Source organism: Cervus elaphus, chromosome 27 (assembly GCF_910594005.1).
Source record: "Cervus elaphus chromosome 27, mCerEla1.1, whole genome shotgun sequence".
Taxonomy (NCBI): domain Eukaryota; kingdom Metazoa; phylum Chordata; class Mammalia; order Artiodactyla; family Cervidae; genus Cervus; species Cervus elaphus.
This window is the reverse complement of record NC_057841.1, coordinates 14960175-14984530: the sequence shown is the minus strand read 5'-3', so window position 1 is coordinate 14984530 and position 24356 is coordinate 14960175. Positions and strand designations below refer to the sequence as shown.

Genomic DNA, 24356 nt, shown 5'->3' with positions numbered 1-24356 from the left:
TAACAGTACATGAACCATGAACTTCCAGATGTTCAAGCTGGATTTAGAAAAGTCAAAGGAACCAGATCAAATTGCCAACATCTGTCAGATTATAGAAAGAGCAAGAGAGTTCCAGAAAAACATCTATTTCTGTTTATTGACTAGGCCAAAGCCTTTGACTGTGTGGACCACAACAAATTGTGGAAAATTCTTCAAGAGATGGGAATACCAGACAACCTGACCTGCCTCCTGACAAATCTGTATGCGGGACAGGAAGCAACAATTAGAACCGGACATGGAACAACAGACTGCTTCCAATCGGGAAAGGAGTATTTCAGGGCTATATGTTGTCACCCTGTTTATTTAACTTCTATGCAGAGTACATCATGAAAAATGCTGGGCCGGATGAAACAGAAGCTGGAATCAAGATTGCCGGGAGAAATATCAATAACTTCAGATATGCAGATGACACCACCCTTATGGCAGAAAGTGAAGAAGAACTAAAGAACCTTTTTGTCGGGAGCTGGTGAGAGAAACCCCGCCCATGGCAAGGTCTGGGTTCAAGGAGCTGGCACGTAAAGGCATTCGGACCTCCACGACCGCTCCACATGCAAAGGCGTCAGGACCTCTGGGGGTTTCTCGAGACCGCCCCACCATCCACTCCCAGGCCTTCGTCCTTTCATCTTCTGATGCTTGGCGTTCTTCTATGTTTCCTAAAAACTAGTCTGACTCTTACCTAAAATCCCTCCTTGAAACCTTTGCATGGCAGCAACACAGTCCCTGGGGGCACATGGGTCCCAATAAACAGGCCTATCTATCCTATAAGCAAAGTAGATAGAGTCCATTATGAGATTGAGAAGATTCCTTAGGGTGAGATCAGGAGGGAATTCATGAGACCTCTGACCCTTAGGATTACATACCAGAGCTAAGTCCCCCCGCACCCCACCCCCCGGGCTGAGCTTCCCAAGATAAGGTTTGTAGATGGCTTTTCACAGTTGACTAGCTGCTGCCACTGAATTGTTTAAAAGTTATGTGTAGGTATTGACTGTTCTGGAAAGTTATTTATGATGTAACCCATGATTATGCACCCGGCACAATCTTATCATTACCCCCTCCTTAAACCTCTTTAAAGGATTATAGGTTTTAGGGTATATAAGCACTGATGTAAAAGAATAAAGTAGTGTTGATTCTGCACTCAACCAAGACTCAACCCGCTTTCTTTTCTTCACCGACGCCCCTCATCTGAAGGGAACCTCTGGACTCCGCTGGGGCTGGACCCTGGTACCTTTTGATGAAAGTAAAAGAGGAGAGTGAAAAAGTTGCCTTAAAACTCAACATTCAGAAAACTAAGTTCATGGCATCTGGTCCCATCACTTCATGGCAAATAGATGGGAAAACAATGGAAACAGTGACAGACTTTATTGTTTTGAGCTCCAAAATCACTGTAGATGGTGACTGCAGTCATGAAATTAAAAGACGCTTGCTCCTTGGAAGAGAAGTTATGACCAACCTAGGCAGCATATTAAAAAGCAGAGACATTGCCTTGCCCACAAAGTCCGTCTAGTCAAGGCTATGGTTTTTCCATTAGTCATGTATGGATGTGAGAGTTGGACTATAAAAAAAGCTGAGTGCCAAAGAATTGATGCTTTTGAACTGTGGTGTTGGAGAAGACTCTTGAGAGTCCCTTGGACTGCAAGGAGATCCAACCAGTCCTTCCTGAAGGAAATCAGTCCTGAATATTCATTGGAAGGACTGATGCTGAAGCTGAAACTCCAGTACTTTGGCCACCTGATGTGAAGAATTGACTCATTTGAAAAGACCCTGATGCTGGGAAAGATTGAAGGCAGGTAGAGAAGGGGCCTACAGAAGATGAGATGGTTGGATGGCATCACTGACTCAATGGACATGAGTTTGGGTAAACTCTGGGAGTTGGTGATGGACAAGGAGGCCTGGTGTGCTGCAGCCCATGGCGTCGCAAAGAGTCAGACATTACTGAGCAACTGAACTGAACTGAAATTACTTACATGAGAGATCTCCAGATATTTATGTTGTATATCATTTATGTTAAATCACATAGCCTTATGGTTTTCTTTGGGGAATTATCTATTTACACAAATGTGTGGAAAATAGCACACATAGAGTGAAGGCACACTGAACTAGAAATATAGATTGAAGTTTAAGGTAGCCATCAAAATTGGTCATTAGATTAAACTGTAACTTCTGAATCATTTACTAAGTTAGCAGATTCAAATAATTATTATATAATTTGAATTTCACTACAGGCATGAAATGCCTATAATTTATCTTTGTGGCTGCCGGGCAAGCAGCAAGTACCTCAGGGATATTTTCCCCAATAGTATTTGCTCCTTTCATGTGTCTGTGTCATATTTTGGAATTCTCAAAATATTTCAAATGGTTCCATTATTCTGTATTCTCTATGGTGATGTGTGGGGCTTCCCAAGTGGTTCAGTGGTAAAGAATGCACCTGTCAATGCAGGAGATACATGGGTTCGATCCCTGGGTTGGGAAGATCCCTTGGAGAAGGAAATGGCAACCGACTCCAGTATTCTTGCCTGGGAAATCCCATGGACAGAGGAGCCTGGTGGGTTACAGCCCATGAGTCAGACATTACGCAACAACTCAGCACCCTCACAATGGTGATCTGTGAGCAGTGGTCTTCAATGTTATTAACTCTTATTAATATAATATTGTGATTGTTTTGGGGCTTCACTAACTGCCCCTCTATAAGATGGATAGCTAAATCAATAAAGAACGAAATCAATGTTCTGACTGCTCCACCGACCAGCTTTCCCCCTATTTCTCACCCTCTCCTTGGACTTCTGTATTTCCTGAAATATAGCAATATGGAAATTAGGCCAGTTAATGTCTCTAATAATGATAGAAAATATGTGGGAAAAAATAATTGAAACAAAGTTTTAAAAATACAAAAGAAAAATAGAGCTAGAAATAACTAAGGTCAGTGAAGAAGACATGTCAGAGGCTGAGATCATCTGAAATCTAGGGCTCTTGTGATAAATATTCAAGTTGTGAATGCAAAGGAAAAGTCTATGAAGAAATTAAAAGTGCTGCTTCAATGAACACAGGAATGATAAGAAAACTTTGATAGTCTGGATGGAAAACCAAACTGGCTACATTTCCTTAAGCCAAAGCCTAACCCAGAGTAAGGCCCTAACTCTCTTCAGTTCTGTGGAGACTGGGAGAGGGGAGGAAGCTGGGAAGAAAATCTGAAGCCAGCAGAGGGTGGTTTATGAGACTTAACAGAAGAAAGACCTTTCCCATAACAGGAAAGTGGAAGGCGAGGCAGCAAAAGCTGATGTAGAAGCTACAGCAAGTTATCCAGAAGACCCAGCTCAGATCATTAATGAAGGTAGCTGCATTAAACTAGAGATTTTCAGTGTAGATGAAACAGCCTTCTACTAAAAGAAGAGGCCATCTAGGACTTTCATAGCTAGAGAGGAAAAGTCAGTGCCTGGCTTTAAATCTTCAAAGGACAGGCTGACTGTCTTTTAAGGGCCATTGGAGCTGGTGACTTTACATTGTAGCCAATGCTCATGTGTCATTCTGAAAATCCCAGGGCCCTTTAGAATTATGCTATATTTACTCTGCGTGTGCTCTATATTTGGAACAACAAAGCCTGGATGAAAGCACATGTTTACAATATGGTCTATTGCATATTTTAAACTCAGAGTTGAGACCTCCTGATCAGAAAAAAAAAAAAAATTCTTTAAAAATGTTACTGCTCGTTGACGATGCACCTGGTCACCCCAGAGGTCTCACAAAGATACACAACAAGAAAAAAAAGAAAGAAACACAAGATGAATGCTGTTTTCATGCCTACTAACACCATGACCATTCTGCAGCCCATGGATCAGGGAGTCATTTTGACTCTTGAAACTTATTATCAAAGATATATATTTTGTAAGGCTATAGCTGCTATAGATTGTGATCCCTCTGATGTATCTGGGCAGAGTCAATTGAAAACCTTCTGGAAAGGAATCAAAATTCTAGATGCCATTAAGAACATTGGTAATTTGCAGAAAAGGTCAAAATATCAACATAGACAGGAGTTTGGGAGAAATTGATTTAAACTTCACTGATGACTGTGAAGGGTTCAAGACTTTAGTGGAGGAAGGAACTGCCCATGTGGCAGAAATAGCAAGAGAGCTAGAATTAGAAGTGGAGCTTGAGGTTGTGACTGGATTGCTAATTTCATGATACAACTTTAATGGATGAGGAGTTGTTTCTTATGAAAGAAGAAAGTGGTGATGAGATATGATGGAATGTACTCCTGATGAAGATGCTGTGAAGACTGCTGAAATGAAAACAAAAGATTTAGACTACTACATCAAGCTAGTTATAAAGCAGTGGCAGGGATTGAGAGAATTGACTCCAAAGAAAGACATTCTACTGAGGGTAAAATGCTATCAAACAGCATTGCGTGTTGCAGAGAAATCATTAGTGAAAGGAAGTCAGTTGATGCCCAAACTTCACTTTTTCCTAGTTTAAGAAATTGCCACAGCCGCCTAACCTCCAGCAATCACCACCCTGATCAGTCAAAAGCCATAAACATTGAGGCAAGACTCTTCGCCAGCAAAAAGGCTATGATAGGCTGAAGGCTCAGATGATGGTTTGCAATTACTTAGCAATAAAGTATTTTTAACCAAGTTGTGTACATTGGTTTTTTTTTAGACATAATTCTATTGCATGCTTAATAGACTGCAATATAGCGTAAACATAAATTTTACAAGCACTGGGAAAGTTAGAAATTCATGTGAAACACTGTATTGTGAAATTTACTTTATTGTAGAAGTCTAAAACTAGGTCTGCAATATCTCTGAGGTATGCATGTATTTGAGGACCAAAAAATACTGAATCCTTTCCTAATATCCCTATTTCTCTCCTCATTATAGTGTTCCTTTTTTGTTGTTGTTGGTTTTGTTTTGTAACACTTTCTGTGTTTGATTACAGGATTCATGAGGGCTAGAGTCCCATCAGCTCTTCCACTGCTCCATCTTCAAACACATTTGTGGTATCTAATATGAAAAGCCACGTCTATATGTGGAATGTATGAGCAACGACAACAGTAACAAGACTGTTACTGCCATTCACTGACAATGGGTGTGGACAAGGATGAAAATATTCCTGCTTATACCTCCACCCAGTCTATCTGATTCCTAGTATTTTTATTATCAATCTCGTAAAAGCTCATTTTATATTTATATTACATTTATCAGCATTTCAATAAAAGTTTAGACTTAGAATATATAGCAAAAATCTTAAGATAGTATATGTCTACGTTATCAAATAGGTTAAAACTTAGTATTGAATACATCTGTGGTCACACTTAGATGTGTGTTGCATTTATTTATTACAGAAATAAACATACTTTATTTTTTAAGACTGTGTGATTACTGTACATTAACTATCAAATAACTTTGAGGTAATTATTGAATATAATGTTCAGACTTTTTAAAATCAGTTTTTAATTATTTTACCTCCCTTTGTATGTATTTTAAATCTCCTTTGCCTTTATTTTCTAACATAATATATATGTATATATGTGATTTTATGATAATACATTTAAATACTTTACATAGGCTAATCTAAAATATATGCTAGAGGTAGAAAAGAATTGAGGTTTCATATATATTTGTCCATGAAGGATATTATGCAAATTTGTCCAAGAAGGAAATTATGCAAATAATACACATTTTCAAAGGCATACTAATTGATTTCTGTGTTATTTGCTAATATTTCTAGAATGAACTGTCTATGTAACTACACATAAGCTGGTGTGTCCCTTCTATTTTATATATATATTAACATTTTCATAATTATAATATGTGAAAAAGCAAGTTTCACATTAATACAAAATAGATATTTTTATAAAAATAAAATATACATTAAATAACTTGCAATTTATTAAATAGAATGTAAATGAAGAACATAGTTTTGATATTAAATTATATCAGTGGGAAACATGAAATATTCTAACGACATTTGCCTCAAAAGCTAGAATGTACTGTAAAGCTGAATTGTTTACAAAACAGAAGCCATTGAAACAAAAGAAAATGCATACTTCAAAAAATTAATAAAGGAAATATTAAATGTACTTAGGCTACAAATACTGAAGAAACTTTGGTGAAAATTTAAATTCTTTAATTAAAAACACATTGCAATAAATGTATAACTATTTTGGCTATTTGAAATTGTTTCATGCTAGATATGTCTTTTATATTCCAATTTATTATTCAGATCTGGGATATATTTGCAAAAGCAATGTCTCAAAATTAACTCCTTTTTACTACATCTGAAAATATTATAGTCTTGGAATATAATCAAAGTAATCCTGAATTATTGATGGGCTTTTTATTTCTTTAATAAATGAATTACTAGAAATTCACAAGAAGATTTCCTATTATTTACCAATTCTCATGTATGCATATGATTTAATAATTTATGCAAACTACTTAGCTGCTTTTGTGGTAAAATTTTATCAGTCACATTACAAACAATGAGGTGTGGTACTGGCCCTTCATTTATTCTTTCCAGACAGTTTATGACATTTTATATCTGTCACCTGAGATAATTCATATGCTAATCCCACAGTCATTTTAACAAAACTCTTTGATGACTGGCAGAAGATGTTTCTAATAGACAGTCAGCAGAAATACTCTAAATGATCATGAATGGAATGACATACTGAAGCCGTCAAATATATTGATCAGCTTTATGCAGATACTTTCTGCCCATTTTTATAAATCTTACAGTCTTAAAATGCAACATCAAATTGTTTGCTTAGGTCTTAAAATAAAAGTAATAATTACTATAAAACCCAAGAGGAATTTCAGTGCTATTTAAAATAAAAGAATCAGACCATTTATTCCACTCAGGTTCTGTGTTTTTCAGATGGTAAAATAATCTTTGAGAGGGAAATTGTCTTTGTGCTTCATTTTAAACAATATTCACAATTTGCCCTTTATGATTGGAAATGAATTCATGGCTGATAATTTATTCAGAAAATTGATATGTTGAGGCTATTGTTTGCTTCTAGATATGAGGTCTATTTGGAAGATACTGTGTGCTAACTGTATTTGCAAATAAATAGCATTGCAAATGAAAGGTGGTAAAATGATAATTTTGACTTATTAAAATTAAACATAAATAAAAATAACTTATGAAGAAATATGATACATTCTATATGTTTTATATCAACCATCCCAATCATGTCAGTTTCATATTTAATTACTCCAGTATCTTCTTGGTCCAGGTAGTTTTCACTGAAATTCTCCAGTTGTCTCCTAGCTAGTCATTCTTTTTCTACATTTAATGCTCAACAGTCTATTCTGAAAATTATATCACAGATGTTTCTTACACTAAATTAGATAATAAAAATAATTGATTGAAAACCTTGCAAATGCTACACTTTCAATATTGAGCAAAAATCCTCACAATTGCTGACAAAATTCTCAAATATGGACACCTATTAATTCTTCTTTTCTTCCCATAGCACACCACACTGGGCTCCATGCAATTCTCACTTTTCCTTTTTCTTTTGTGGGTTCTTGAGTTGTTTTTTTGTTTTTGTTTTGCTTAAGGTTTTTTTTTTCCCCCTTTCATTGGTGCTTATTATATGCCAAGATACTATAATTTATTTTCATAAATCTCTAGTAAAAGGTCAATAAAATTAGGGATTTTGTATCTGGTTTGCTTATTAATTGGGGCTTCCTAGGTGGCTCAGTGGTAAAGAATCTACCTGCCAATGGAGGGATGCAAGAGATCCATCCTTGAGTCAGGAAGATTCCCTGAAGGAGGAAATGCTTATTGATATATTTCAAACACCTAGATCAGTGAGTGTCACAGAGTAGCTCATCAATTCTTATTTGTTAAAATATTAAATGAAAAATGAAGGGAAAAGGTAAGGAAGACCAGTGAGGGGGGGGGGGGGGGGAAGAAGAGAAGAAAAAAAAAAAGAAGCAAGATAGAACATATCAATATTTTGAATTTTTTGGATGTACAAATTTTTATTATCACAAAAGAAAGACTTCCCAAATAAAGAGAAAAGCATGAATAAATATGAGTGGGAAATCAATACCAGGGTTTTTGTGAAACTGCTGATGAGAATGGTGTAGGGATGATATCCATAACATAAGCACTGTAGATTCAATTTTGGAGTCTTTTTAATTTATGGTGTCTATGGGTATCTCTCATATCCATCAAATTGTATCATACTGTCACTCTTCTCTTACATTTCAACACTCACTCACCCACTTCCTGTAGAACTAGTGGAACTGAGCAGAAGCCCCCCTGCTCAGCCCACCCCACCCTGCCCAGGTACAAAACACCTCTCTGTCCTCCGCCTCTCATTTGTAGGAAAACTGGTCTCCCAGGCCTCCCAAAGTCGCAAAAGAGCAGGTTTGAACAGTTAATGGTTAGGAAGATAGAGTCACCGATCAGGATTCAATGAAAGAACAAGATTAATACTATTGCTCATAAAAATCTGTATCCTTGTGGGCACTAGAATAATTGTGGCTTGCTCTGCCCATTTGTGCAAGCAGGCAACTAAAATTGTCAGCAAAGAGATGCTGCAAACAGACCCAAGTCCACATCTCCCACTCTGAAAATATGGCGCCCTAATGTCAGCACATTAGCCCCTCATCTCACAGACATGCAAGGATGGTTGAGAAGCTGGGATTTCTAAGCGGCTCTTTTGCCCTTGCCTGTTTGTCTATTTATGTTCCCTTTAAACCTTGACTATGAAAATGAGATCACAAGGGAACATTTAACCTAACTCCTGCCTTCTGCTCTACTGAACGTACACAATGCCTTGCCTAACCTGTTGATTTCTTTACTGGATTAAAAGGAGTAAGAATGAAGAATTAAGGAATTAAAAAATGATGACTAACTATACCCCCAGCTTCTCTCCTCAGCAAATTTGCAGGCAGATCACTCCGTCAAGACATCATTCAGTTGCAGGCTGATTATTCAGGCAAGACAGTATTGAAAAGACAATCAGAAGTCAGTGGGTCTGCATGCAATGGAATAATGACAAAGAATCACACCTCCTTAATGATTAACTGAAAACTGTTATCCCTTTGCCCCTTAGAAATTGTTACAGCTGAGTGGAATCTTCTGAGTTATTCTCCAAGCATGAGTTCACCTTCTCCCCAGATGAAGGAGTGCTTTTCTGAATAAAGCACCTTTCCTTCCTACCGACACTTGCTTTTTGAGCATCAAGGAGCCAAACCTGAGTTCGGTCACACTAGGACTTTAGGTCTCCTGACACCCAGTATTGAGCTATTTATCATTCCAAACTGTCAAATAGATACAGTTCTAAAACACAGGGGTCCACACAATTGTGCAGTGCACATACACACGTTTGTGTATTTATGTTCCACTTGACTAATTGCTCTGTTGTACCTTAAGATGCTTTTCAGTGAACTGTTGTCTTCTCAGTGATGTTTCTTAAAAATATCCTTTTATACCACTTAGTACTTGATAATATATAATGTTGTCTAGAGCCAAATTATATATTCTATGTTATTCTCAAATTGTTTCCCATTTCTACACCATTATTATCTGAGCTAATTCTCCTAATGTATAAATGTCTTGAATACAGGGACCAATTCTAAAAGCATTTGAAATAATGCTGAGTGAACAGCAAGTGGTAAAAAATGCTATTGATGGCGACATCAGAGAAATAACAATGAAGAACAAGTATAAGGGAGTATGTATTTTTCTTGTATTCTTCCTCACCTTGGCATTATAAATACCGTACTTTCGCATGTAAAGTTGAGGTTTATCATTTCTGATACTTTTCCTGGATGTTGATAAAACCTACATTTTTTTTCATGAATCTTATAACCATATTTATCCCATCTTTCTAAAATATATTTTATGTCACCACTACTTCTAAGTGAAATTTACACTAATTAAATGAAATAACTAAGAATTGAAATGCCAATCCCAAGGAGGGGGGTTTAGGTAGAAAATAATTACCGTGTTTGCCCAGAACACAGTGGATGTTTTTTATGACACTACAGTATCTTGGCTTTGGGAAATATACTTGACCTCTTAGCCTATTGTATTGGACAGGAATTATATCCAATCCATCAATTCTGATGTCAAAATGGTGAATTCCTGGCAGCAACAGACTCCTCTTTCAGGGGAAAATCAGCTTTTGTCCACTGTCAGTTTCTCTATAATTCTAAATATTTAGATGACATTTACAAAAACAAAACAAACAGGTCCTTAATGAGCATGACAAACTTTTAGCTAAATCCACTGGAAGCTTGACTATCCTGGAAGAGGAAAATAGGTCTGTTTGTTTTGAATGTCAACATACGAATGAATTAATTCTAAACTATTTTAGCATTGAAAACGAATGTGCTTTCATCACTGTTTTCAGTGCTGTAATTTCCTTAGGGGGGATTTGAAAGGACAAAAGTGTCACTCTTTCTAAGCTGTCAAGAACCAGCAAACTGTTTTTTAGCAACTGTCCTGTAGTTGTATTAAGTTCATGCATTTTTTTTTTTTCTTGGCCAAAGGAAACTGTGGTAACGCAATGTGTCTGTGCTGTGATGGTCTCATCTCTAATGTGTCACATCCAACTTGCCTAATGATCTATTTATTTTTATTCAACATATTAAAAGTCCTACTGAACACCCTTACTTCCTGTGAATCTTTCCATTCTCTTTCATCTCAAACAGACTAATTTCCACTTTCTAATTTAGGGCTTATTTGTGCCTGCCTCTCCCTCCTCATCGTTACTGGACGCACAGCTCACCGCTGGAACTCATCCTTCGGATTTCAGCCAGAAAGTCATTGCTTACCTGTCACCCAAACTAGGCTTCATCCTGTCATTACATTGTCTTATGGCACCGGGTATTTCTCATTCATATCACTTTTCATGGATATAATGAGGCATTACTCTTTTATGCCGTGTTTAATGCTTGTTTTCCTCCCTAGACTAAGTTCCAAGAAGGCAAGAGCCCTCACACCCTTCTCCTCCCTTCTGTCCTCTATCATGACAACAGACTCACAGCAGGGACACAGAAGCTCTTGATTGCATGAATAAATGAATGACACTATATTGTTCTCTATATATCTTCTCTGAATTGGGTGTGGGAGAAAAACCTAATTTATTTTATTTTAAACAGAGAAGATAAGCTATTCTGGCATAATTAAGAATTTGAATCATACAGTGAATACTTAGCCATTTATAATTCAATCCAATTATGTGTTTCATGGGCTTCCCAGGTGACACAGTGGTAAAGAATCCACCTACCAATGCAGGAAATGCAGATTCAACCTCTGGGTTAGGAAGATCCCCTGGAAAAGGAAATGGCAACCCGCTCTAGTATTCTTGCCTGGAAAGTCCCACAGACAGAGGAGCCTGGTGGGCTACAGCCCATGGGGTTGCAAAGAGTCAGAAGTGACTTAGTGACTAAACAACGATAGTATGCCATGGTATATATATACCTCATCTTCCATTCATCTATATAAGTCAACTATTCTCACAGAAAAGGAGACCAAAGGCGAACATCATATCCAGGCAAATTTATTTGCAAGCAATTGTTAAATTAATTCAATTGTTAAATTAATCCACTATAACATTCAATTTTGTTCATAAACACATATTTTCTTTAGCTTTTTGTCACTTTTTTGATTTAGGCATGTTTATTCTAACTTACTGCAGTAATTCTGGGGGAAAGGCAAGTAATTCTTTTCAGTGAGTGCTATGCACAGACTTTTAAAATCACTAGGAACATTTCTAAATTATGTGCCTATACTCTTAATTCAAGTTCTTTTTTGAGTTTTTCAAATAATTGGGCTTATGCTAATGATCTGAGATTTAAAATAGGTATGGGAGGTGTTATAATAGCAATGCACTGCCAGAAAAAAAAATGTAATTTTAGCCCTCATGAATAATTGCAACAGTGCCATCAACACCACTGCGGAATATGCGACAGATGTTTGAGTTGGCCGCTCTACAGTGTTCCTACAAAAACCCTCTTGCCATTGTTGGGAGGGGTTTGGGGAGGTAGGTCCTATATTATGTGGTCTTAAGCATTGACAGTGTGTTGGCCACTAAGCTACCCTTATTAAAATCCTAAGTGCGAAGTACAATTATTCATCAACAGTATCCCAGGCAGACGTTTTCGCTCTCACTGCTCAGTGATTTGTGATTTCCACAGGACAGTATTGTATCATCCATGTGACCTTTTTTTCTTTGCCTTAACATTTTTCAGTGATTATATTGGCCAAAGTCAATGCTTTCCACAATGTATCTAAAGGATTTGTATTTGAAAACTAAAAATATTTTGCTTTTGATCTCTGAGGGTATGGTACAGAATTTGAGAGGACTTTACAATTCAAAGCTGTTTCATCTTTGAAAGGAGTTAGAGATCTCAGCTCTTTGAAAAGAGTGTAGAGAACGTGGCTCTCAGTGATTCTCTTTAAAAAGTTGGCCCTGGTTGTTGTTGCTTGTTTTGTTTTTGAGAGACAGAGGAAGGGGAACATTTTGACACACTAAAATTCATAAATCTCAACTGGGAAATTCTGAGAAAATCAAACTCACCTCTTAGTTACACCAGGATTAAGGTAGCTGCTGCTATTGCTGCTAAGTCGTTTCATTCGTGTCCGACTCTGTGCGACCCCATAGACGGCAGCCCACCAGGCTCCCCTGTCCCTGGGATTCTGCAGGCAAGAACACTGGAGTGGGTTGCCATTTCCTTCTCCAATGCATGAAAGTGAAAAGTGAAAGTGAAGTCACTCAGTCGTGTCTGACTCTTAGCGACCCCATGGACTGCAGCCTACCAGGCTCCTCCATCCATGGGATTTTCCAGGCAAGAGTACTGGAGTGGGCTGCCATTGCCTTCTCCAAGTATTAAGGTAGAAAATACTGCAACTGACAATATTTGGGACCCATTCTCAGCCGATCTACCATTTCCACTATATCCAGAGGTAACCACTGTACTGTTCGAGATTTTTGTTAATATTGTTTTCCACTAAAAATTACTTCTACATGTGCTAGATTGTCATACAATGTAACATACCAATATACTTTTTTGCACATGCAGAGGTAGAATAAAATAATAACTGTGCAAGCTAAAACTGTGCAAAGTATTAGACAAACACATTTTAAAAAATGCAGTTTCCATATATGTATATTTTCTGGATATAAATTTTTTATCAGATACTTTTTCAAATATTTTCTCCCAGTCTTTGCCTTGGCTTTCATTTTCATAACAGTATTTTAAATTTTAATAGTCTTGATGAAGTCCAATTCATCATTTTATAAAATTATAGTTTTGGTGTTATAGCTAAGATTTTTGCCACATTAGTTTGGGGGAAATTATTAGTCATTATCACTTCAAATATTTCTAACCCATGTTACTGATTTTTCCCTTATTCTTAAGTTGTATCTGCCCATATGTTAGGCAGGGTTTCCCTGGAAGGTCAGATGGTAAAGAATCCATCGGCAAAGCAGGAGACCCAGGTGTAATATCTGGTTGGGGAAGATCCTTTGGAGAAGGGAATGGCTACCCACTCAGTCTTCTTGCCTGGAGAATCCCATGGACAGAGGAGCCTGGTAGGCTGCAGGCCTTGAGGTCACAGAAAGTCAGACACAACTGAGCGACTAAACATATACACACAAATATTAGACAGTACAATGGTCCATTTTCCTTGTGTTTTCTTTTATAAAAAATCTCTTTCCCCTTTGCATTTTGTTTAGGTAATTTATACTTTTTTTATTCTCTCATTTTCAAGTTTATTGATTCTTCCCTCAAATGTTTCAATCCAACTGATAAGCCAGTGAACAGATTTTTTTTTTTTAGTTGTCAGAATTTTATTTTGAATATTTCTTAATACTGTATTTTCTTCTCTCTGATGAAACTCTCATCTTTGCATGCATATTGAACTATTTTTCACTAGATACTTTTAAGATAATAGTGATGGTTATTTTCACCATCTTTGTCTGATAGTTGCAACATCTTATTTCTGTCTGGTTTCGTGAGCTGCTTTATCTCTTGAAAATGGGGATTTAGTTTTTCTCTCTGTTGTATTTTCATACATTTCTATTGAATGCAAGTCATTCCAGTGGAATGACAGAAGCGATGATAAGTTGTTCTAAACCTTGGTTAAGGCCTCAGGTATTCTTCCCGTCATGTCATTAGAGTCAGTGGTTGGGCCAATATAGTCTGGAATAGCACCGGTTTTTTATGGTTGTTATAACAGTTTGCTCTTGTTGATACTGCTGTGGTTGATTTCCAAATGTCACAGGTTTCCCATGCCTCTAGTGGTGGTGAAGTGCTGGGGAGGTTTTCTGTGCTCGATTCCCAGCTTTCAGCCATTCCTGAATGTCTGTGCCGCAGATGACTAGCCTTATGCACTTGCCCTTCCTCGCAGTAGATTGTACAATACTTGGCATTGGAATCCCGTGAGTTTTAGTCCTGTCTCCTATTTTCTCAGTCTTAAAAAGGCTCTGTGCCCCTGTGCCTTGGACAAGCATCTTCCTCAGCATCCCTACATCTCCATCCCCTGGAGTTCTAACTCAGCCTTAGATCCACAGTTGACCTTGGAAGGGGATTTCCTGCACCACCAGCAACTGGGAAAGAACCCTTCAATATAGACCAGGCCATATAGAGAATATTCATATAGGCTGTAAGGCCTGAGATGATTGTCACCTCTCCATCAGCTGTAGACATTTCTCTCTAACTTGCCTTCATCCTCAGCCTTTACCTTGCAGGTAAGTGGTCTTGATTTCCCTGCCCAGAAGCTTCTGACTTGCTTTGCAGAATACCATCATGGGGGGCGTGATCGCTGACCACACTACCATCCTCACAGGTGCTAACCACCTCAGGAGGATCCTTTCCCCTCTCTCTGTAGCTTTTATTCCATAGGAATGAAACGTGTGTATCATTGGCAGGGTTTGTGTCTAACTTCCCTGCAGGGGCTTCCATGATGGTTCAGTGGGTAAAGAATCCTCCTGCGATGCAGGAGACACAGGAGATGCAAGTTTAATCCCTGGGTCAGGAAGATCCCCAGGAGAAGGAAATGGCAGCCCACTCCAGTGTTCTTGCCTGGATAATCCCATGGACAGAGAAGCCTGGTGGGCTACAGTCCATGGGGTCACAAAAAGTCAGACAGGACAGAATGACTAAGCACTCACACACACTCCTGCTGCAAGGCATAGCCTCTTTAGAGCCTAGTATGAGAGTGAGTTCTTGCCATTCCCAGCAATGCTGTTCTTTGGTTTCACCCAAGAACAAGTCAGGAGAAACAGGCAGTGAGTCGCTTGTGTCTTGTCTGCAACCTGTGATGACCTCCTTTGAGTTCTGCAGGCAGAAGCATTTGCGGCTCCTAACCCGGGGGATTAAGGTACTCCCAGTATAAACAGAAAGGACTCAGGAAGTAGGATATATTTCGTGCCTGTCTCAGAACAGCTGCCAATCACGTCGGCACATCTGAGCCACTCAGCTTCGCTCTCTCTGGCTTTTGCCCTGAACTCAATTTCTCCTGAGATTTCAAGCAATGCAGGGCTGTACAGCTGAGGAAAGGCAGTTGCTAAGTGCCCCCAGCAACTTCAGATTTATTAGCTCCCACTTGACTTCTAGTCAAGTTAAATTTTACCTGTTTATACTGTGGTCAAAACAGGTCTAGATTCCCTGATGCTCTGTCATGGGTGAGAAAACATATATGTCCTCTGACTGCTTGGAAGAATTTAAACCTCTTTGGATTTCAGACGCTTCCTTAGCTACTAACTTCAGCTTTCCAATGGGCATAAGAAGTGCTATGAAATTATAGCTTATTTTTTCTCATTATTAAATGAGAGGCAACATGTTAAAGAAGCACACAATTCGAAGTTTAGATGAAAGTTCATCCACAAAATTGTCATGTGTTTGTTTTGCTGCAGTTTGAAATGTTTTTAAATTTCTCTTATGATTCATTATTTTTTGGATCCTGAGGTCATTTAGTAGCATAGTGTTTTATTGACAGATATTTGTGGATTTTCTTCATATTTTAATTTTATCAATTTCTAATTTAGTGTGATTATGGTCTAATTTAATATACCTAGTGTGTGTTGTTGTTTAGTAGCTAAGTCGTGTGCAAATCTTTTGCAACCCAATGGACTGTAGTCCGCCAGGCTCCTCTATCCATGGGATTTCCCCGGAAAGAATACTGGAGCAGGTTGCCATTTCCTTCTCCAGGGAATTTTCCCGAACCAGGGATGGAACTCTTGTCTTCTGCATTGCAGGCAGATTCTTTACCATTGAGCCACTGGGGAATGTATGAGTGGACCCATGCAATTTAAACCTGTTGTTGAAATGTCAGCTGGAGTTATTTGCTCTGGCCTTTTTATAGAAATGTTAATTATGTCAAGTTGGTTGGTAGTTTTCAGATCTTCTATAACTTGATGGATTTGCTTTATATTTGTTCTTCATAATTTGACAGTAACATTTAGAATCTCCAACTGTTGGCGGATTTATCTACTTCTCCCCTTAGTCATGTCAATTATTACTTTATGTATTTGGAAACATTCTCTTTTAGGTCCACACATATATAGGTCCATAAACAATTTTATATCTTTTTGATGAATAACTAAATTAAAATATTAGAACATGTTTTTCTCAATTTTTGCTAATGCTTCTTGTCTACTCTTTTTGATTAAAATGCAATTTTTCTTACGTTTTCAGTGTGCATTCCTTTTTCAAATACTTTATTTTAAAACTATCTAGTTCTTCGTACCTAAATATTTTTCCTTGTAAAAGATATATAGTTAGTCTTGCAGACATAGAGAATGGACTTGTGAACACTGCAGGGAAAGGAGAGGTGGGACATGTATACACTGCCTTGCATAAAATAGCTAGCTAGTGGGAAACTATAGCACGGGGAGCTCACCTCAGTGCCCTGTGATGACCTGGAGGGGTGGGATGTGGGCAGGGTGGGTTGCAGGCTCAAGAGGGATGGGATATATGGATACTTACAGCTGATCCATGTAGTACAGCAGAAACTAACACAAAATTGTAAAGCAATCATAGTCTAATTAAAAAATACATTTAAAAAAGAAAAAACAAGAAAACAAAACAAAAAGCTTATAGTCTTACTGTTTTTATTTTAACTAATTCTGAAATTTGTGGGGTTTAGTTGGATGATTTTGTGCTTTTGCATAAATACACACATATAATACATACATATACATATATATATATATAAAAATATATGTTTTACCTAAATACTTATCCTTTTAAAATTCTTTTCTGAAATTTGTGATTCCATTTGACATCATTAATTTTGCTTGAAACATTTATTTTAAGATTCCTTACAGTATGTGTTCTGCTAGAGATAATGAGCCTTAGCTTTAGTCTGTCTTAGATTGTATTTCTTTTATGCTAATGTTCTGCCCATTAGTGTTACCTTATCTATTCTTCATTAATATTTGGAATTGTTTTGAATATTTTTATCTCTTTATTTCCAATATAGTTCTACTTTAAATGTGTTTCTTGAAAAATGCAATATATTGCGTGTGGAGTTTTAGCCCTTCCTAACAGTGTGTTTTCCAGTGTTAAAATCAAATATAGTCACATGCAGTATAAACAGCTGACACCCTTGATTTGTTTTTCCTGCCTTAAGTTATTATTTATTCTACTCTGTTAATTCTTTTCTTTTTTTGCTTTATTGTTGATAATTTAGTTAAATTACTCTTTTTTAGTTTTGTACCACTGTTAGTTTTATAATTCTACACCAGTTTTTCACTTTGTCAATGATCACTTTCATTTTGAGATACTCATGTGTCCATCACAGAAAAGTTTCCCATTACTTCTCTCATGACTTTGCACACAACTTGTATTATATAATCTCCATTCCCATTTAGATGAATCTTTTAAAATATTCATGACTTTACTATCATTCCAAATTTCTCTTCATTTACGTGTTACTGTTTTTCTTTCCACAAATTTTCTGAGAGTTATAAAACATTTTAGTTACAGATATCTTTAGAAATTTCTTTGAAAAAAGTCACTTTTGCACTTATTGAACATTTTTGATACATTCCAACAGACTACAATATTCATATAGATAAATATATATGTATATATAGTCTTCATTGGTTTTTAACATAAAGATGCATGTATGTATATATATATATATATATGCTCACAATTCTCATTAATATTTCTTCATCTCATCATTAGTTATTTTGTTATATAATTTCTATATTTTTGGTTAAGTAGAATTTTAGGAACCATCAACTGTTTTATTTTTCATTTTTAAACCACTTTTTTTCCCCCTAAGCCAAACTATTTTTTTTTGAACTAAAATTGTTTCCAAGAAAATTCATGGGTTTTAGAATATCTAAATTATCTCATGACTAAGAATAACGCTGTGGCTTTGATTTTTTTACAAAGAAATTTTAATACCACATGCTTCTCAGGACACATTTTATTTTTCTAAAGTTTTGAAGATGATAATTCTCATGTTATATTGCAGCATCAGGTGTTACTATCAAAAAACCTGGGACTACCATTATTTTGTCTTCTTTGTATATATCTTTCTCCTTTTTTTTTTTTGGATTATAATCAGATGCATATAATGTAAAATCAAGGGCTTCCCAGGTAGCAACTAGCTGTAAAGAACTTGCCTATGCAGGAGACATAAGAGATGTGGGTTCAATCCCTGGGTTGGGAAGATCCCCTGGAGGAGGGCATGGCAACCAATATTCCTGCCTGGAGAATCCCATGGACAGAGGAGCCTGGTGGGCTACAGTCCATGGGGTTGCAAAGATTCGGATATGACTGAAGCGACTTAGCATGCATATAAACAATGTCAAACAGGAACAAATCACTCCAACAAATAAAGGTGTACATCTCTACACAGACACAGGAGAAAACGGAATTGAGAACTGATTTGAGAATTGTTCTGTGATCATCAGGTACCCAAATTTCTCCTGTTTTTATTGTACCAACATTGGTACATGGCTTTAAAATTCAACTTCAGAATGGCTAATAAAACTTCAGCTAATGGTAGAACTCAATATAGGAAAAAAGGAATAAGAAAGACAGAAAGGGACTGACCATATCCCAACTGTATTTTTTTAATTAATTAATTTTTATTGATGGATAATTGCTTTACAGAATTTTGCTGTTTTCTGTCAAACCTCAACATGAATCAGACATAGGTATACATATATCCCCTCCTTTTGAACCTCCCTCCCATCTCCCTCCCCATCCCACCCTTCTAGTTTGATACAGAGCCCCTGTTTGAGTTACCCAACCGAATTTTGATGTTTATCTTTCTCTTATGTTAAAACAAAGCAAAACTAAACAAGAATAATAACACTAGAACAGGTATGCCAAGCACCCTAGTCTGCTCCACTGTTGAAAAATGTCTGCTAGATTTCTAACACTAAGACTACTATTTTAGCAAGAAGGGAAGAGAATGTGAGAAGAGCAAATGAGAGTAACCACCTGCTAAATCAATTATTCTATACATTCTTCCCACAAGCCCACCCAACAACTTTGACTCTTGTTAATTGATCACCTCTAGCTGCCAGCAAGGATATCTCTTACTTCTTATCCACATAGAATAAAACTGAGGTCTATTATTAAGGAAGATGAGACAGTAGTAAGCTATATGTTTCTTCTATATTTGCACACTCTACAAGAATGACTCTATTACATCTTTTTAATCTTTGGATTTTAATACCTACATAAGAATAAATTCATTCAAAAATTGAGTAGACACTGAAGCAATTTTTTTTTGTTATTTTTTAATGAAAATAACAGAGCTAAATACCTAGTCTGTTATACTTTTTAAACTCTTACTAACTGGCTTTTAAGCTCTGCCAGCTCCTTTCTTTTTTATCTCTGCAGTTGTTGCCTTCAGGCCATGCGAAACACTTGCCATCTTTGCCAGTAAATTCACTACTTCTGTATGGCAAGGCACCAGAATTATTCCCCACTATGTCTGCAACTTCACAAGCACTACACATAATTGAGACAATATACAATATAGAAGCACTTGGATTTTAACCCTGAAAACGTTCCAAATCACAGACTCCCTGACAACTTATTTTGTAAGCCCTAGAGAGAGCTTCTCCCTTGGCAAAATGGCATTTCTTCTGTCTCTGTTAGTAGATTGGAAAGCTCCAGCCTCAATTTATTTCTTACTTGATACAGCTTTTTGAAAGCATGAGAAGGAGCCAACACAAATTAACATTCTGAATTTTTCATAAATTTCCCATCATATACCACCCTCAGGAATCATAGCTCTTCCTTCCAAAATCTGAAGGTAACTACTGAGGTACCACTACACAATGTGCACCCCAGCTTTCCAGCCTGCAAAATTCCTTTCCTTGTCATACGTATTCTCATTCTCCAGTTAGCCAGTTCTATAATCTGTCCTCTTACTGACATTTCCACCACAACTGGTTCTCAATTTAACTTAAGATTCATACATAGAATAGAAGTCCTCCCCAAAAAGGTTCAGAGAAGGCAACGGCAACCCACTCCAGTACTCTTGCCTGGAAAATCCCATGGACAGAGGAGCCTGGTAGGCTGCAGTCCATGGGATCCCTAGGAGTCGGACACGACTGAGTGACTTCACTTTCACTTTTCACTTTCATGCATTGGAGAAGGAAATGGCAACCCACTCCAGTGTTCTTGCCTGGAGAATCCCAGGAACGGGGGAGCCTGGTGGGCTGCCGTCTATGGGGTCACACAGAGTCAGACACGACTGAAGTGACTTAGCAGCAGCAGCAGCAAAAAAGGGTTTAAACAAGGGAGAGAACTAATTATTTATCATGCAAACAAAGACCAGCCTAGTTAGGCTGCCTAGAACAAATGTTAGCTTTGTTTTCTGTCTTCTTTAGGACATCCTCAATGTTACCTCTTTGAGCAGAGTAGATGCTGGGTTTCTGGCTTCAAGTTTGTGTGTCCAAAAAGAAGAAGAATGGGTTCAAAGCAAAAGGGCATGTGTGCTAGCTGACCTAGAGATCTCAAAGTGTCTTACCAAACAGCAATGCCAATTATATTTCACGGGTTACCACAGTGATAAGAGAGGCTGCAAAAAGCAATTATTGCACTAAGTAAGTCACTAACTGGAATACACTTCTGTTCTTTTTATTAGCAAATTGAAAGATGTTCCGTCAAAGGAGAAGAGATCTAGGCTTCTCTAACTTTTGCTTTAACAAGAATGCACGTGAAATTGTTTCATGAGTATGTAAAATTATATTATGTATAATCAAATCTTCCTGATATAGTAAACCCTTTTGATCATCATTTTAAAATCTTTATATAACATTTAATTTCTTTTACTTCTCATTGAATTTTATTTCAAATATTTGTATTTTTCAAGACTATATTCTTTGGTAATAGCAGAACATCTATGCCACATCTCCATCTGTCTTTACCAGTTTATCTGCAATAATGTTTAATAATTCTTTTTTCTGGGTGATATTTAGCAAATACGTCCATCATATTTCTGATTTCATTTTATTAGTTATTTTCCCTTAGTGTAGATTTCTTTCATCTCTCAGTGTATTCTTAATTCTAGCTCATTCTAGTACTTTTCAATTAGCTTTTTTTTTTTTTGACATCTAGTTTCTCAAAATAGCCCAGACATCACACAATTTTCCCAAAATTTGTTTTTTCTCTTTTTTTTTCATTTTTGGTTAGAGACAGTGCTCCCTCTGATCTCACTGGGACATTTAATATAAGTGAAATCATACAAAATGCTTATTTTGGGTAGGTTGGGCATGAAATTCCCTAACAGTTCAGTGGCTAGGAATCCCTGCTTCCACTGCCAGGGCCTGGTTCAATCCCTGGTCAGGGAACTAAGATCCTGCAAGCCATGCGACTGGGTAAAAAAAAAAAAAAAAAATCAAAAATTTTTATATCTGGCTTCTTCCATTTAGCATAATTGCTTTAAGATTTACCCACACTGTTAAATGTATCAGCACTTTTTTCTGTCTTCTTGCTAAATAATGCTGCATTGTTTGGATATTACCACAATATTTTTTGCCCATTTACCAACAGATAAACATGAAAGTTTTTTTCAGTTTTTATCCAGTATAAATAATGCTGCTATGAATATTCATATATTTGTGTTTTCACTTCTTTTAGATATATACCAAGTAATAGAGTTGCTAAACCACATGGTAAATCTTTTTGATTCATTGGCTTCCCTGGCGGCTCAGATGGTAAAGTGTCCGCCTGCAATGCGGGAGACCCAGGTTCAATTTCTGGGTTGGGAAGATCCCCTGGAGAAGGAAATGGCAACCCACTCCAGTACTCTTTGTGGAAAATCCCGTGGATGAAGGAACCTGATAGGCTACAGTCCATGGGGTCACAAAGAGTCGGACACGACTGAGCAACTTCACGTTTGATTCATTGGAGGGACTGATGCTGAAGCTGCAGCTCCAATACTTTGGCCGCCTGATGGGAAGAACTGACTCACTGGAAAAGACCCTGATGCTGGGAAAGATTGAGAGCAGGTGAAGGACGGACGGAGGATGAGATGCTTGGATGGCATCACCGACTCGGTGGACGTGAGTTTGAGCAAGCTCCCGGAGTTGGTGATGGACAGGGAAGCCTGGCGTGCTGCAGTCAATGGGGTCGCAAAGAGTCAGACATGACCGAGTGACTGAACTGAAATGATGGTAAATCTATGTTTAACTTTTTGAGAAATTGCCAAACGTCATTGCTGTAATGGCTGCTCCATTTTTCATTTCCACCGGCAGTATGCGAGTGGTCTAACTTTTGTACATCCTAGCAAGTACTTATTATTTGTTGTTTACATTATTGTCATCCTAGAGAGTGTTTATTTTAATCTCCTTATGAAAGAGTATAATAAATAAGAGTAGTTGTAGAATGTTGAGTTCTGTGCATCAATGAGCTTAGTTGCTCAGTTAAAGTGCTTTTAAGTTGTAGAAAACTTTCAATTACGTGCTCCCAGTTTGCTCTGGGGAATAGAAATTACTTTAATAAAAGTTGTAATAAAAGTTAAAACAATATGAATGTCTGAGCTGTAACGATCACAATAGTGACAAAAAGTGTACACAGATTCGTTTTGTCCTAAGTGAAGTGCCAGCTTGTCCCAGAATGTGTAAGAATACAGTTAAGGTTAAAATGTGAGGAAAGTAATTTATTGTTTTTTCTTCATGGTATTTATACATAAGAAAAAATTATGAAAGTTATAAAAAATCTCAGCAAATTTTACTCTTATTTTTAAATTTGTATGTTATTAAAGCTTTTGTTAAATTGTGAAAGTTTAATGTAATTTGCCTAAAAGACAAATTTTATGTCTCAACAAAATAGATTTTTTGTGCTTTAGATCGACTAATCATATGCTTTATGCCAGAAAAAAAGGCAACAAAATGTCTTCATTTATGAAATATCTAAGTTTTCCTAAAAAAACAGTGCCTTTTATATTTATTTTAAACATGCTTATTATCACTTAGGTAAAAAAATATAAATATATATGGTTTCAAGGCTTCTGATCCTATCTTAATCAAGCATTTAAACCTCCTCTAAATTTTTTTTAATTTTCCCTCATAAAAAAAATCTTAAATCTATAAAAAATAGCATAAAATGCTCAGAGTATGTTTTAAATCTGAAGCTATTTTAAACTTAACCAGAGGGCCCCTGAAAAATTGCAAAGATTTATTTTATCATCTTTTGAAAGGAGAGTTGCTGCAAGTAACTAGATTTGTTTGATGTACTCCATATTTCTTAAAAAGCTAACACTATTTTGAGAACTGGATAGTCAGAGTTGTTGAATGGGAGAGGACATTTCCCATTCAACTTGTTTGCATAGATAGAGCAAGTAAAATGCTTTTAACATGTGTGCTTAATGTAATTTTTTCAGAAAGTGCAGACTTTATGAAAGGTTCTGCATATTTATCTTCTTCTGCCCATATGTTTTTACTCCTTGGGTAAAATTCCATCAAACTTTTCTGAGGTAGTTATATGACATAGCCCTTCCCAGGTGGCTCAGGCTGTGAAGAATTCACCTGCAATGCTGGAGACCTAGGTTCGATCCCTGGGTTGGGAAGATCCCCTGGAGAAAGGGCATGGCTACCCACTCCAGTGTTCTTGCCTGGAGAATACCATGGAAAGAGGAACCTGGTGGGCTACAGTCCATGGGGTCCCAAAGAGACACGACTGAGCTACTATACTTAATAGGTGGTTTTACTCTATTCTATCCTGATATTTTTGATTACCATAATAGATTCAACACAGTCATTAAGTCTTTGTCATCTCGAAATTATGAGGCAAACAGAAGTAACGCCATGGCCGGCAGCTTAGATTAGGAGCAGGCCTTCCTACTTCTGGGTGGTAAGATTATCAGGCCAC

The 24356-nt window shown here is 37.1% G+C and overlaps 1 pseudogene; it reads left to right on the top strand.

Moving 5' to 3' along the window:
* The first annotated feature begins 523 nt into the window (after window positions 1–523).
* LOC122684623 lies at window positions 524–24313 on the top strand (annotated as a pseudogene).
* Window positions 24314–24356: the final 43 nt, after the last annotated feature.